A 15,742-nucleotide genomic window follows, 5' to 3' on the forward strand; every position below is an offset into this window, starting at 1 on the left:
GATACCCCCAGTGGATTCACTTATTAGAGGTGGTTTGAATGCCTATTATTTCCCAGGAGCAAGTCAATTACCCCACTCTCTTACCAACAATGCTTTTACATATGGCCAGAAGTGTCCATTTTTATCTTCAATAAATTTTAATCTTTACTAAGCTTTTATCTTCCCTCATTGGGAATGAACAGGCTTTTGCTGGTTAATTGGGCATTCCTATTTCTTCTTATATATTGCCTCTGTGCACGTTGCCCATTTTCCTACCATGCTTTAAGTTGGACTGCCGTTGCTCTTTGTGAACTGTCAGATGTGTTGAGAGAATGGGCTTCTCCAGAGTGTATTTTATCTTTTGAATTTGTTTCTGGCGTTTTACTGAACTGAAGCTTTTCATTTGAAAGTGGTCAAATCCTTCAGACTTCTTCACAACCTCTGGGTATCTCATCTTCCTTGGAAAGGTCTTTATATCACTCTGGGATTATGATATTCTTATACTTTTAGTATTAACATGGCTGAACTGCAACTGATGACAGGAAATCGGATGCTTCTGACCCAGTGAGCAGAATAACCCTGGGAAAAGGATGACCTTTTTTTCAAAGGGCTAAAAATGTAAAACATCCAGACCAAACAGCAGAAAACTGAAAATCCAAGGTCTAAGGCAGAACTTCTTGCCTACTTAGAATTTGTGAACTGATAGAAAGGACAAAGAAACATACCTTAAGGTCTACAATCAGCTATGCTGCCTTATGGTATACTATGCATGCATATCTGCATATGTATATACACAAAACTGGCAACTTAATGATGTAGATAGGCTCTTCTACATGCCTAGAAAGAGAAGAAACTCTGACAAAGCCCATAATTCTTTCCAATTTGGCATTAAGTACCCAATACCAATATCTCATAGTCTTCATCATCAACTGGGACTCTCAGATTAAACTTTCTTGATTCTGAAATTTTATAACCATCTACTCTATTCCCTTCTTTCCCCAATAGTCTAGAAAAGGCCCAAAATAAAGATTTTTCTAAACTACCCCTCCTGATCAACCCCCTACCCTCCTCCCTAGATTAAGTTCCTCTTGATTGACGGAGTTTTTTTGTTTTTTGTTTTGTTTTGTTTTGTTTTATTGAGAGGGAGTCTCACTCTGTCGTCCAGGCTGGAGTGCAGTGGTGCGATCTCGGCTCACTGCAAGCTCTGCCTCCCAGGTTCACGCCATTCTCCTGCCTCTGCCTCCTGATGTAGCTGGGACTACAGGCACCCACAGGCATGCCCGGCTAATTTTTTTGTATTTTTAGCAGAGACGGGTTTCACCGTGTTAGCCAGGATGGTCTCAATCTCCTGACCTCATGATCTGTCCTCCTGGGTCTCGCAAAGTGCTGGGATTACAGGTGTGAGCCACCATGCCCAGCCAATTGATGGAGTTTGGTTGTCTGGATTCTACAAGCTCAGGTACCCCAATTTATAGTTTGGCTCCAAGCCCCACCCACAGCTGAATGACCAGCGGCATTGTGATGTTGAACCTAAAGGTCTCTATTGTGACCAATGCAGCTGGTACAAAGGAATTTTTGCTTGCCTTCCTGAAGGTCTTGCATGCTGCTGGCAGACTGCTAGATATTTAAAGTAATCATCATGATAATGGCTAAGATTTATTAAGCATGTGTTATGTGCTTTATGGTGCTAAGAACTCATGTATTTCCTCATTGAATCTTCACAGAAGCCTTATGAAGTAGGTAAAATTATTATGTTATAATTCCCCAATTTGGAGTATAAGTTAATGAAAAGTCTCAAATAAAAATAATTTTAAAAAGACTCCCTTTCCAAAACAAGGGAGAGGATCCATTTGATCTATTGTAAGAAATTCTATGATAGTTATTTATGGTAAACTTGGCTACCCCAAGCAATGAATGACCCAGTGATAAAATAGATTCTTGTCTGGAGCTTTTCAAACTGTAAATGACTAATAATGTTCATTTCTTACTAAATGCCTTGAAGAAAGCAGTGCCCCTTCATGAAGGAGGTAAGGTATACATAGGAAGTAGCAGGGAGTGGAATAAAAGGCTGGGTAAATCACTTTAACACTTGCAAATAAGAGAATTCACCAAGGAGGGCTTGGAGGCTGTTAAGATTTCCTTCAAGACAAATCTCACCTTATATCACCACTGGGTATTTCCTAAGGCAGGGATTCCACCCATTCCATCTTTGGACTAGCAGGATCTGTCCCAGGGGAATGAAGAAGAGTGGGAGGGATAATCCCATAGCTAGCCTTCATGTGGACTAGAAATAACTATTGTGACATAAGAGCTTTTGAAATTTCTTTAATTCCCCCAATCTTATCACTGTTTCATTGTTGTTCTTATACTATGCTAATTTTCCTATAGGAAAAAACAGTAAGACACTCAAAAGAAACCATTTACTGGTTTTGAGAGGCAATAGAAAGGGTCAAGTAGATACTCCTATATCTAGTGCCTTCATTTTCTATTATTACATAATGAATGACCACAAACTTAGTGGTTTAACACTGTAAATTCATTATCTCACAGGTTTTGTGGGTCAGGAGCCTGACATGTTTTAGCTGGGTACCCACAAGTTTGAAAATAAGATGCTGGTCATTTACATCATCATCTGGAGACCAACCAGATAAATATCCACCACCAAGCTCCTCCAGATTGTTGGAAGAATTTATTTTCTTGTTACTGTATGACTGAGTTTGAGTTTCCCATTTCTTGCTAGTTGTTGGCCAGGGACTTCTCTCAGCAGCTAGAGGTTGCTCTCAGGCTCTTGTCACTTGGCCTTTTGCACAGGTAGTTTAGCATGTGACTGTTTAATCCTTCAAGACAAGCAGAATTTCTGTTTATTTCTTTATAAAGGTCCTGGGCTTTGAAGCACTCACTTAATTAGATCAGACCCATCCATGATCATCTTTCTTATGATTAACTCAAAATCAACTTCTTTGGGACCTTAATTATGTCTACAGAATCCCTTCACCTTTATCATAGGATGCAACCTAATCATGAGCGTAAAGAGCATGAACACTAAGTGGGCAAGAATTGTGAGAGCCATCTCAGAATTGAGCCTACCATGGCTGTGGACCCAGAACTTTATTAGGGATTATAGGATGCACCATGAGAAAGCAACTCAAATCCTTGAGGAATGCTGAGAGAAGGCATAAGGACATAAGGGAGGCAGTGGCCTGGAATGAGACAGAAGAAACTGTGTTTGCCTGCCAAAGGTGTCCCTGTTGTATCTGGAATACTTCACTAGAGGCAGAAGGAGGCGGGAGCTGCAGAAAAAGTTGAATATTTATGCCTTTCAGACTAAGGTTGTCTTCTGTATCTGGCCACTCATCCTAAGAAGAGGAACCACATCACTGGCTGAGTCCAGACCTAGGAGAGCAGGTTATTTTATCTTGCATTACAACTCTGATCAACTGATAGAGTCTGCATGCAGTGTCACCCTGAGAAATATTCTGAGACTGTGTTGTGGCTCAGCATTAAAGAGTGCCGTTCTTGATTAGCTATGTCTTTCATGAACTCTGGATGGTGAATGGAAATATGTTGAACAAGTGTTGACTATTCATGACTTAGACTGTACACTTCACCCGAAGACATCTCAACAAATATTAAAACAAAATACAAAGTGTTTAGGAATATATACTATATAGAAAAGAGACAGCCTTTATAAGATCGTTTTGAGGAATAAGCTCGGATTTTTTTTTTTTTTTTAATCTTACCCAAATTCCTATCTAAAGGGTCTGGGAAGTCATGCCCTACAAACCATGAATTCTCATCAGATGGGTTTTATTTAACCCTGTATATTGTAATTTACTTTCCAATCTGACTCTGGCATAACAAGGAAAAAAATCAGAATGTTTTACCCCAAAATATACTTCCTTGCCATACCTTGAAATTGTCCTGCAAAGTCTCTTGTGGGAAAAATCCACATTCTCTAGAGAATCCCCTTTCCCCTTTGTCTTTTTTCCTTCCTTTCCAGATCCAGGAGGCAATCAACTAAGAGCCAGGCACCCTTTTAGGTCCGATAAGAAACATTTTACAACCTGTCCTCTCTGAAGTCTGCTCTCTGAGAGCTTCCTTTGCACAATAAAACTTGGTCTCCGCAATCCTTTATTTTAACCTGAAAATTTCCTTTGATTCCAGATCTTCAGATAAATTCAACCAATTGCCAACTAGAAAATATTTAAATGTACCTATAGCCTAGAAGCCCCCACTTTTTTTCCCACCTTTCTGAACAAAACCAATGTATTTCTTAAATGTGTTTGATGTCTCTTGCCTCCCTAAAATATATAAAACCAAGCTGTACCATGACCACCTTGGACACATGTTCTCAGGACCTCCTGAGGGCTGTGTCACAGACCATGAGCACATTTGGCTCATATTTGGCTCAGAATAAATCAAAACATATTTGACAGAGTTTCACTCTTTTCATCAACAGTTTCTTTGCTTCCCATCCCGCAAATTCTCATTTTTTCTATTTAAAGTCTTCCATTGGGAGGTTGTTTACTTATAGACCCAATCCATACACGGTTTCTTGGGAAATACCAAGAAATGTAGGAATCTGCAGACCTCAAGAAGCGATGAAGTCATAAAACAGAAACCCTTCAATGTTTGAAAATACTTTTATAAGAATGAACAGTCTATCAACTCACCATTATGCCACCAAAGCAATATGTAAACATGTATCTTATTTCCCAGTTCTGCTTAGAAGCTACAGAAAGAAGGAGGTGTCCATATTAAATAAAGGATTGATTGAATGACTTGCTGAAGAGTTGGATGAGCCACATTCCATTTAGCAGATAGAGAAATTCGGGGTCGTGTCTGAGTCTCTAGGCCTCCACTAGACCTTCTCATTTTGATCAGATTCAAGTCTCCTGAGCATTTTAATATTGAGAACATTTGCAGTCCTCGTTGGAGCCATTTCTGCTTTCCCATTCCTTGGGGTGTGGCAAAAAGAAGTTACCTGATTTTTACAACTTCATGGCATTTTCCCAATCATGAAAATGCCCTCAAGTTTGTCACTCATACAACAAACAAAGGCAAGAAAGCAAATTCATCTGCAGAATAGTGCCATATGAAGATAGATTAAAATGCTAATGGATGAGCATGACACAGAGAAAACAGCACACTGCTAACGGTTAAAGAAACATGGATTTCATCCAGAAAGGCCCTTTGAACCACAGTGTACTACTCAGCTCTGTCTGAGGGGCTGGAGACAATGAAAGTAAGACAGAAGTGGAAACCAAACTTGTATGCCTCCTAGTCCCAGTTACTGCTCCTTTCAACACTTTGGCTTGTTTTTTCTTGGAATGAGGTTATGTAAAGCCTGAAGAAACAGCCCCTGGCAATGCTTTCTCACAGAAATTTCTCCGCTTTTATTTCTTCCCCCTCCAACCCTTTATGTCATGGAACTACTTTGGTATAGATAGTAGATTGCAACTATCCTTCGGAACTGAGCAAGGAAAGAATGCACCAAGATGAGCACAGGAAAAAAACTAAATAGGTATCCTTAAAATACTAAGCAGAATGCATGCCTCTGATATTCTCATCACTCCTGAGCCAAATTATGTAGTCTATAGCTATTAGATGCATCAGGACAGTTCTTCTAATCCCTGTGCTATTCGTTGGGTATTAAATTTAGCAACAACATATTGGTGAATTAATTTCAAAGATCTTTGGGAGAAAACAGAATTGAATCCAGTGAACTCAGGGATGAATAATATCCCTGAATTTGGAAATGAAATGTCTTTCTATTAAGAAATTGCTTCAGAAATAAAGTAGAACAAGATACATAAATTCCAAGTATCTCCCCTAACAGAAAGACTTGAGAAATGTGTTTAAAGAAACATATTAATTATCTACAGCTATTCTAAACGCTTCTAAAAACAAACAAACAAAATGCCTATGCATTGTGCCATTGTGTGTTTATTGAGTAAGCCCACGCTCTTACTGTGCATTGATTCTTTGGTTGCCATGGCAGAGGGAATGGTTTCTGTGATATGACAGCAGTTACCATATGTTCAGCTTCAAACCAACTGACTCCATCACAAAAACAGAAGAGAGAAGGAGCTGTGCATCCCCAACTATTCCAAGGGTCCTATTAGGACCAAGTTGTCTTATGAACCTTTGTACCGGGCCTGACAGTGAATACATGTCATAGCCATGTCCTTTATGCAACATATTTGCAAAGGATTTTTACATGGAAGCCACCACTCCAGTATCCCAATCAGCATCTAACCCAGTTACAGTCCTCTATAAGTTAAAACATGGCCTATGAAGCGATTTTTTAAAAGATTTGTAGTCAAGAAGAGACACATTCTTTGGGGGAGGATGAGGCAACTGGAGTCACCAATGACCTTAGAGAGTTGGAACTTGAGACACACAGAGGGAATGTATGAATTCTAGGATCACCAATAGAATCAATAAGTGTTTACCTGTGGGGGATAAATCCTGGAAGAGTTCTACAGTTTGAAGGTGTCTGGACCATTTGAAGCAGAATCTCAGAGGGTGAGTTGGGCATATTCTTGCCCAACTCTCTCTCTCCATAAATAATTCTGGGCTGAGTGTTTCATGCTCTGACTCATTGTGACTATCATGTATATGGTTATGTTGCCAATTAGGATGCCAATGTTCCCACTGTCGGAGCACTAATGAGTGTTTTTAGTATCCAAGAGATTACTTTTTGGTATTCTTCCAAGGTCCTGCGAGTAAGTTGGCTATTCACTGATAGAGAAATTTATTTTTTTCTGGAACTTTATGGTATGCATTATTAAATCCTTGCTACAGCAATATAAATGATCCTTGAAGGAGTCAGAGCCCTTCCAACTACAAGCAAAGGACTTTCGATGTTGAGATACGGCCCCAATGGTGCTCTTCAGTAATCCCTATTTTCTTTACTATGGAAAACTGTAAGAATATCTAAACTAGCAGACTTAAGGTAGGCAATCTACACTAATCATGGTTTTGTCTTTATCATGGTTAAATTGTGTAAAAGTTGCAGATGGCAACGTTGAGCAATTTGTACATATACACAATAACAGGGCTGTCATTCTTTTATCCGGTCACCAAATCAACCAGACAGCCTACTCTACTTATACGCAAATGACTTGAAGAGACGCATTACCAAAGAATCCCCAACAGTCAAAATGTGTTTAATCTCATCCACATACATATCTCAATATCCATATCCATATCTCAACAGACCAAAAATGTGTTTAATCTCATCCATATCCAGAGAAATGCAAATTAAAACTATGGTAGGATACCACTGCGCACCCACCAGGTTGGCTCAAATTTAAAAGTTCAACAACATCAAGTATTACTAAAGATGTGGGGCATTCAGAACTCTCGTATGCTGCTGGTGGGAATAAAAGTTGCTGCCAACACTTTGGAAAACAGTTGGGCATTATTCAATAAAATTAAAGAAATGCAAAAATTCTTACCTAACAATTATACTCTAAGGTGTGTGTACAACTGTCTATTTACACCAATGAGGATGTTCCCAGCACCATAGCTTGTAATAGCCCCAAACAAAATTTCCCAAATGCCTATCAGTATTATTGACAATTGGTCCAAAAATTTGTTTATCATCATTGAAAATGAACAAACTCCAGTTACACTTAAGGACATAGTAAGTTTGATAGGGTAAGGAGAGAGTTGCTGTCAAGAAGAGTAGGCGGTTGGTGGCTACATAGATCTTTACGTGTTATGTGTACATATAAATATATGTCTGGATTTCATTTTGTTTGGCCTGGTGAGTGTATTTGTATTGTCTGACATAATTAATGAAGTATTAAACATCTAACTGTTCTTCTCCACCAGACTGTAAGCTCTTGAAGAAGAAATATATATGTGTGTGTGTGTGTATGTATATATGTATATATATACACATATATATTTCAATTTACTCTCCAGTAAGTTATATTTCCCAGTTTAAAAACAAAAGTTGAAAGAAAAATCAGTATCAAACAAGGACGATATGTTCAGCTTCAAGTCAACTGATTCTGTCGCAAAGAGAGAAGAGAGCAGAAGGGGCTGTGCAGTCCCACCTATTCCAAGGTTCCTACTAGCACCAAATTGTCATATGAGCCTCTGTTCTGGGCCTGACAGTGAATACATGCCAGAGCCGTGTCCTTTATGCAACGTATTTGCAAAGGATTTTTACATGGAAGCCCCTACTCCAGTATCCCAATCAACATCTAACTCAGATACAGTCCTCTATAAGTTAAAACATGGCCTATGAAGCCATTGTTTAAAGATTTGTAGTCAAGGAGGAACACATTCTTTGAGGGAGGATGGGGCAACTTTTCTTGTGAAAACTTTAAAAATTTGGAATGTAATTCAAATAAATCTCAGTAGACACATAGGAATGTAGTTTTCATTTATCTATTTCAACCCTTATTGGATCTGCCTTGTTTGTCTATCTAACAATTCTTTGGGGTAATGAGTGTCACAGAGATACATATAAAGAAAAATTGACCAAAAGACAGTTCAGAGAACTAGGGTTCTTTAGAGAGGTAAAGAAGAAGAGAAATGTTATTGCATCCTTCTTCTGTGAGGGGGCAGTAACTCGAGAGTAGAGGATCCTCATCAAACCATGTGTTTCCTCTGATGAACTCTTGTTATGATAATTATTATCACTCCAGAGATGTTGATAATTATATATAGACAGTTTTTAAAGCAATATTTTATAATATTTTTCCCCATTTAACACCAGCATCAGAATGGATGAATACTCACTCAGAAGAAATGCAGGGCTGCAGGTTTGTCCACAAAGTGTTCCCATCAACCGTGTAAGTGAGTTTGATAATGTATACATTATATTAGGGGGGAAACACACTCTTTTGGAAAGGACTGATTCTTGGCGCATAATCAGTTCTCATTGAATTTAAATGACTTTTGGTCCTACACCAATGCTGATAAAATACTTTCAAATGTACAGAATATTAACCAAATGTTTATATTAAACAACTCCTTTCAGGTGAAAATGTGCTCAGCGAAGCGTAGCTCCCTGGAGCAAGTTAGTGAATATTAATGTTTAGCACATTGTAAGGCTCTACAAGTACTCCGATGTTGGAGGCCAAGGGGGAGATAAATGAGCAAGGTTGGTGGATGGGCCCTGCCAGGGGAAGGTACAATCACATTGGACATAACCTCACTGAGATGGAAATGGAGCTTGAAATACATGCAGTCGGGGCTGCCAGGAACTGGGAGGCAAATATGGACTGAGAAAGAGACTACCAGACTCTCCTGCTTGTTCCCAACTCAATCCCCCTGAAGACCTAGTCTGATTTCAGACCTTCCCAGGGTCCCATCAGCAGAGAGATTTATAGGGCATGCCACATAATTAATACCAGCCAATTGCCAGTTAATCATGGCCCTCGATTTCGGGTAAGTGAAGGCTGCTTACCATGAGAAGCAGTCAGACTTATATTAAGTACTACAGTATTTCAAATCTGCCAAAGCACACAGGCCATTTCCAATTATCATTGTTTATCTGCAGGTTTCAGGAAATCATATAAATACGCAACTCACAGTGTATATACACATATTTCAGGGAGGAAGACAGCTTTTATCAACCAGGCTGAAGGTCAAAATGAAAATTCTTTTGCATATCTTTTGGTGGGTAAAAGGCCAGACTAGGGAGCATAAGACCCAGGGACAATGCCCAGCTCTGAATAGGACATCAGTGGTATTTGAGTGAGCTAGCCCCCATCCACACTTCTGTTCCTCCATCCATAAAATGAGGATATTAATATTTCAGGTAACCAGGGTGAAGTGTTTTGAGCAGCTTGGAAGACCAGTGCTAAATAAGCATATGGTATTATTTTTTAGTCTTGTGTTAATAATACTTTAGAATTCAATTCATGTTCAACATTTTTGTTGTTGTGGTTATAGTTTAATTTTATATTTTAGTAGCTACTTTTAAAATTAGTAAGGCTAAATCTTCTCAGATTTATTGAAGTTCCAAATGAATAATGATAAAGGAAAACCAATGTTATTATTCCCATTTTACAGATAAAATAATATCAGTCCTGAAAAATCTCTCTCTAGAAGATTTTGTATACATCTTACAGCTTCTGGAATGGCTCTCATATAAATCATCCTAAAATACTGGTTCTAATTTTCAAACATGATTTTCAGAACAGCAGAGTACAGAATTTTCCCTAAAATTCAATTCTAACCTCTCTACCTGTATCCTTATCTTTTTTTTTTTAACTGTCTCACTCTGTTGCCCAGGCTGGAGTGCAATGGTATGATCTCGGCTCACTGCAACCTCCATCTCCCAGGTTCAAGTGATTCTCCCTGCCTCAGCCTTCTGAGTAGCTGAGTGCCTGTAAGGCACCCACCACCACACCCAGCTAATTTTTGTATTTTTACTAGAGATGGGGTTTCGCCATGTTGGCCAGGCTGCTCTTGAACTCCTGACCTTGGGTGATCCACACATGCATGAGCCACCGCGCCTGGCCTCACGTCTATTGAAGACTTAAACTTGCAGATCCTGACACCACAGAACACGGTCACACAGTAGCCATCCTTGGCACATGAAGTAAATGTTAGAGCCTAGAGAGGGTAAGTGACCAGCTCAAAATCAACACAGCTAGGACCTGAGCCAGGATTACAACTCCCATTTGAGTGTCTTCCTTATTATGTTAAACCCCGTAGAGTTCTCAATCAAGAATCCACCACGCCTTTATGCTTTGCTTGGTTGCAAGGCAGACACAGAACAACCTTCAGCAAATTCTGATTGAGTAGCAATGTGAAAGCTGGAGTAGAAAAACAAATAAGTATAAGATATTCTCCCTTCTTCAAGAGCTTACGATTTAGTTGAGAAAAATGTTAGGTGTTCAATAGTTCATTCACTATGGGAGACATTACAAATACTGTCACCAGGCCAAACAAAATGAAATCCAAACATGTAGGAGTAGACTAGTGATTTCCAGTGTATGTTTTGAAAAACAATCCCACAAGATTGGCCATGCATAAATAAGTAAATAAAAGTATAAATACTTTTTATGATTAAATAAGTTTGAGGTATCATACACATTGTAGAGTCACGAGAAACAAATGCGTTCAAGTGCACTGAGATGTCCCACAGTGAAGGAACCTATTGAATAATTTCCTGTTTTGTGTTTCTCAGACTCATAAAGCCTTTTCAAGGCTTTCAACTGACATGGCCTTTTCCTACTTCATCTATGGTATTCTAACCTCTAACTGCACGTGTAACTACTCCAATTTACATGCTTCATGTCCTGGTCATCTTTTAATCATTGACTCTTAATACAGTGTCTGGCCTGTGGTCCCTTGCATCTATTTGTTAAATGAATACATAGCCTGCTTGGTACTATGGTGGAGAACAGGATCACTAACTCATGTTCTCTATCCTCTAGAGCGGCTCTCTCAAATGTTAGTGTCTATATGAATCCACCTTGGGATATTATACTGATGCAGAAGATCTGAGAAAGCGCCTGAAATTCTGATATTTTGTCTTCCAGGTAAAACCAATATTCCCAGCCCCAGGGTCACACTTTAAGGCCACAGTAGATACATGCTCTCACTGTAACAAAAGACGTATGCCATGAGAAGATGTGACACTTGTCACCATAATTCAAGAACACAAGTCTGGCCAGACACAGTGGCTCACGCCTGCAATCCCAGCACTTTGGGAGACTGAGATGGGTGAATCACGAGGTCAGGAGATCGAGACCATCCTGGCCATCATGGTGAAACCCCATCTCTACTAAAATACAAAAAATAAATAAAAAATAGCCAAGCATGGTGGCACGTGCCTGTAGTCCCAGATACTCGGGAGGCTTAGGCAGGGGAATCACTTGAACCCAGGAGGCAGAGGTTGCAGTGAGCCAAGATAGCGCCATTGCACTCCAGCCTGGTGACAGAGTGAGATTCCATCTCAAAATAATAATAATAGTAGTAATAATAATACAGTTGTATGGAAAGACCAGGGCAGACATGATTTATTCTGTCCTAGCAGGTAGGGAGACAGTGGAGGAGTATCTTGCAAATGTCATGGGAGGGGTGCTTTGGGATGAGCTTTAAAGAGTGACTGGCATTTTGCCAGGCAGAGGAAGTAAGGATATACAATTTAGTCAACAGCATGAACTAAGTGGCAGAGCAAAGCACCGTGTACTACATGTTCAGGGAGAAATGAGGTAGGAGCACGTAGTACTTAGGGAGTCAAGGGATCAATTGTAGTAGGGACATTGAGCTGAATTGTGTTATGGTTTGGATATCTGTGCCCTCTAAATATCACATTGAAATTTGATCCCCAGTGTTAGAGATGTGACCTAATGGGAAGTGTTTGGGCCATGGGGGTGGATCCCTCATAAATGACTTGGTGTGGTTCCTGTGGTAATGAGGGAATCCTTACTTTCTTAGTTCATGAGAGAGCTGAATGTTTATAGGAGCATGGCATCCCTTTCCTCTCCCTCTTGCTCCTTCTCTCACCATGCGACATACCGGCTCCTCTTCTTCCTCTACTATGATTGGAAGCTTCCCAAGGTCCTCACCAGAAGCAGATGCTGGTGCCTTGCTTCTAATACAGCCATGCAGAACCATTTTTCTTTATAAATTACCCAGCCTCAGTCATTCCTTGATAGCAACACAAAATGAACTAAGACAGCATTGAATTTTAAAAAGTCCAAATGTTTAATGGTGGAATTCCAGAAATAATAAACTGGCAGGAAAGCAACTTTGATAAGTGGGCAGAAATCTTGCTGCCCTTTCATGAAGCCATGTGGCCTGCATGGACACTCTCTGCTCCTGGATTTAGCCCTGCTTTCAAGTTTTAATGGGATGTCAGTGAGGTTTTCAAAATGATTGATAAGGCATAATCAACCCCTTTCACTGGTTGAAGATTATGCTGTTTTTAAAAAGCACTTAGCATTTCAAGGGTTGTTTTATGGGCATCTGCACAAACCTATGAAGCAACAAACTTTATTTAGAAGTTATCGACAGACTACTACTGCTTACAGGGTTGTATTCTTCCATTCTGTTTCAGATTTCAGCCCAGCTGTTCTGGGATCTTTTATTTCAAAAACTGGAAAACCAGGGCTATTAATAGAGTCAGGCAACTAATTTAAATCTGATAATGTGCTGACACTTGGCCGCATACTTCAGCACAGATGCCCATGTGCGCAATGTGTATTTATTTCTGTACAAATGTGTACATGCATATGTATAAATAACAGCAAATACTATGAAGTCAACACTTATTATTTAACAGGGCCACCTGGGAGTTATCCTGTGCCTCATAAATAGAACACTCTTTGACATGTAAAAATCTTCTACAAGGTGATTGAAGCCTGCAGGTTTAAGGGTCAGAGTTATTACAAGTGAGAGGATTACAGATACACACAGTACTTCTTCTGGATGGAAGAGAGACCCATAGAAGACCAGAACATTTTAGCTAAACTTTACTTTCCTCATATGCCTTACACTGCAACCAAATTACTTACTATTGTCCATATATATTATATAGTTTTCTTCATCTTGCTTATATTATTTTCTCTGTGAATTAGATAAGAGTCTGGGCTTTAAAATTAGCTTTGGGTTCAAGTTCCAGCTTTGCCAAATTCTAGCTATGCGATTTGGAGCAAATTACTTATTAAACCAAGCCTGGCCTCTCATCTGTACAATGGAGTCATTCATTTTACTTACATCGAAGGGCTTTTATGAGGATCAAATGAGATAATGCAAGTAAACACTCAGCACAAGGTACAATTCTGATTCATGGTGACAGAAATCAGAGTGTTTTTCTGGAGTGAAGCGTCATGGGGTTTCACCTGGATAGGGACATAAGGAAATTAAAGCAATAAATATCTTGTATATCTTAATGGGATGATGATTACATAGGTGTATTTTCCCCATCTAATATATAGGTGTGATGATGGTGATGCTGGTGGTTATTATTATTATTCTCCCATCTCCATATCTAAATGCTATTTATTTTTCAAAGCTTAGCTCAGGAACCATTATTTTTTTCATGTAGCTTTCACAGTCTCCATAATTGGAAGAGCTCTCTTTTACTTTGAACTTATTCTTTGCATGTCTAAGATACAGTCTTCCTGGTGTTAAGATTTAGCTCTTTGTTTGTGTCTCTTACCTCCACTAGCTTGCCAATCCTTCATGAGGTATCTCTGGGTGGTCTTGGAATCCTGCACAGTATCTAGGTGAGATCTATTTACTCTTTATCCTCCAATTAAATCATTGTGGAAAGGGTGAATTCAGTGTAACCCTACATAGAACTGCCTTGAGCTCCATTCTAGTACCTCAATACATCCAAAGTCCTCTCCAGGGTTTCCATAAGCACAGTTTCCCCCTGGCTTTGGCTATAATTTCCATGTATGTTGACTCTGTTACCTTCATCCAGTCATAAAATTCTATGCTACTTTTTATAATTTACACAGGCACACATATTCACCTTAGACACGTATGTACAAAATAAACTACTGAAAGGGTGGGGCACAGGGTTGCAAAGAGGTGGGACTCATGCCAGAGCAGTGCCAAGAGCTGTGAGCAAAGCCAGTCTGTTCTCATACATCTCCCAACCTCTCTGCCACCAGAGGCTTTATCCAGCTCTTCAGCCTCGTGCTGCAACCAGATTTCCACCATCACCGTGTCTCTTCTCTGCTTCTCCTTGTCTTTTCTCCTTCCTCTCAGGAAGAGAAATAAATTCCTTTCTTTGTTGCAGGTGGAGGAGTTCAGCCATTATCTTGACTTTGTCCTAGGCACTCCCATGCCCTCAGAGGCTCATTTTGAATCCAAACACTTAGGGATGCTATTTTTCCACATCAAGCAGCTTCCTCATGGCAAAAGAATTCTGGTGACAGTAGTGAAGATAATTTTCACTCCTGCTTACAGAATGACCAAACAAAAGCAAAGAGGAGAAGAAGAATGAAGTAAAGACAACCAAAAGAAAAGACTGATAGCTCCTTAAGAATGGATCTTAATAAGGGAATGATGGCTGAGGAGTCCATCTCTTAAATCACCCACCTTACTGACTTCCTACAGCAACACCATACAGAAAGCTGCACCTTGAGGGGAAGACATGAGAATCCTGGAGTGGAAAAAAATTGGGTGATGATGACAGTCTTTGAGGTCTTGAGAGTAAAACAGAAGCAAAAAAAGGATTATTTTTATCTTGTGAAGACTTCCCTCTTAAGGCTTTTGCAAATGATTAAGATTTCAATTATGTTCCAGGAAAAAAAATAAGATTTGTGTTTAACAAAAAAAAAAAAAAAAATTGTCTAGAACAGGTGGGAAGGAAGAGATAGTTTAGCCACATCCAAGAGACCTGTAAATTGGGTACAGTGATGTGAATGGTGTACCACTCATAAAAGAATGTTAACTGGAGAAGTCTCTGCTGTCTTCCCAAAACTGAGGAGGGTGTAACCATCCTTGTGGAAGTGTCCACTTTTATTGAAGATTAGTTAAATAAATCCATGCCTACTGCTACTCAAGCCATTCCAAATCGGTCTGTCCTCATTTAATTTATTAAATCTTTAATACATAATATTGAGCACATTTTATGTTATTGACACTCAGTACAATAGAGAATGCAGTCAGGAAATGAGGCAACCTTAAAGGCCAGAGGCTGTCAACCTTGACAGCATATTAGAATCACCTGGGGAAATTTTATGACCTTGATTCCTAAATCACACTTAAAGTCAATTAGTCAGAAGGTAGGGGTGGTACCTAGTCACAAGTAGTTTTCTTTTTTTAA

The 15,742-nt window shown here is 39.4% G+C and overlaps 1 long non-coding RNA gene across 1 annotated transcript; it reads left to right on the top strand.

The window, feature by feature from the left end:
* Positions 1-1,593: 1,593 nt before the first annotated feature.
* Positions 1,594-15,479, top strand: LOC111541232. Its single transcript, XR_002731226.2, has 3 exons — positions 1,594-1,715; positions 11,391-11,495; positions 14,711-15,479. It is a non-coding gene; the product is annotated as an uncharacterized LOC111541232 (long non-coding RNA).
* The last annotated feature ends 263 nt before the right edge of the window (positions 15,480-15,742 follow it).

Source organism: Piliocolobus tephrosceles, chromosome 17, assembly GCF_002776525.5.
Source record: "Piliocolobus tephrosceles isolate RC106 chromosome 17, ASM277652v3, whole genome shotgun sequence".
Classification (NCBI taxonomy): Eukaryota; Metazoa; Chordata; class Mammalia; order Primates; family Cercopithecidae; genus Piliocolobus; species Piliocolobus tephrosceles.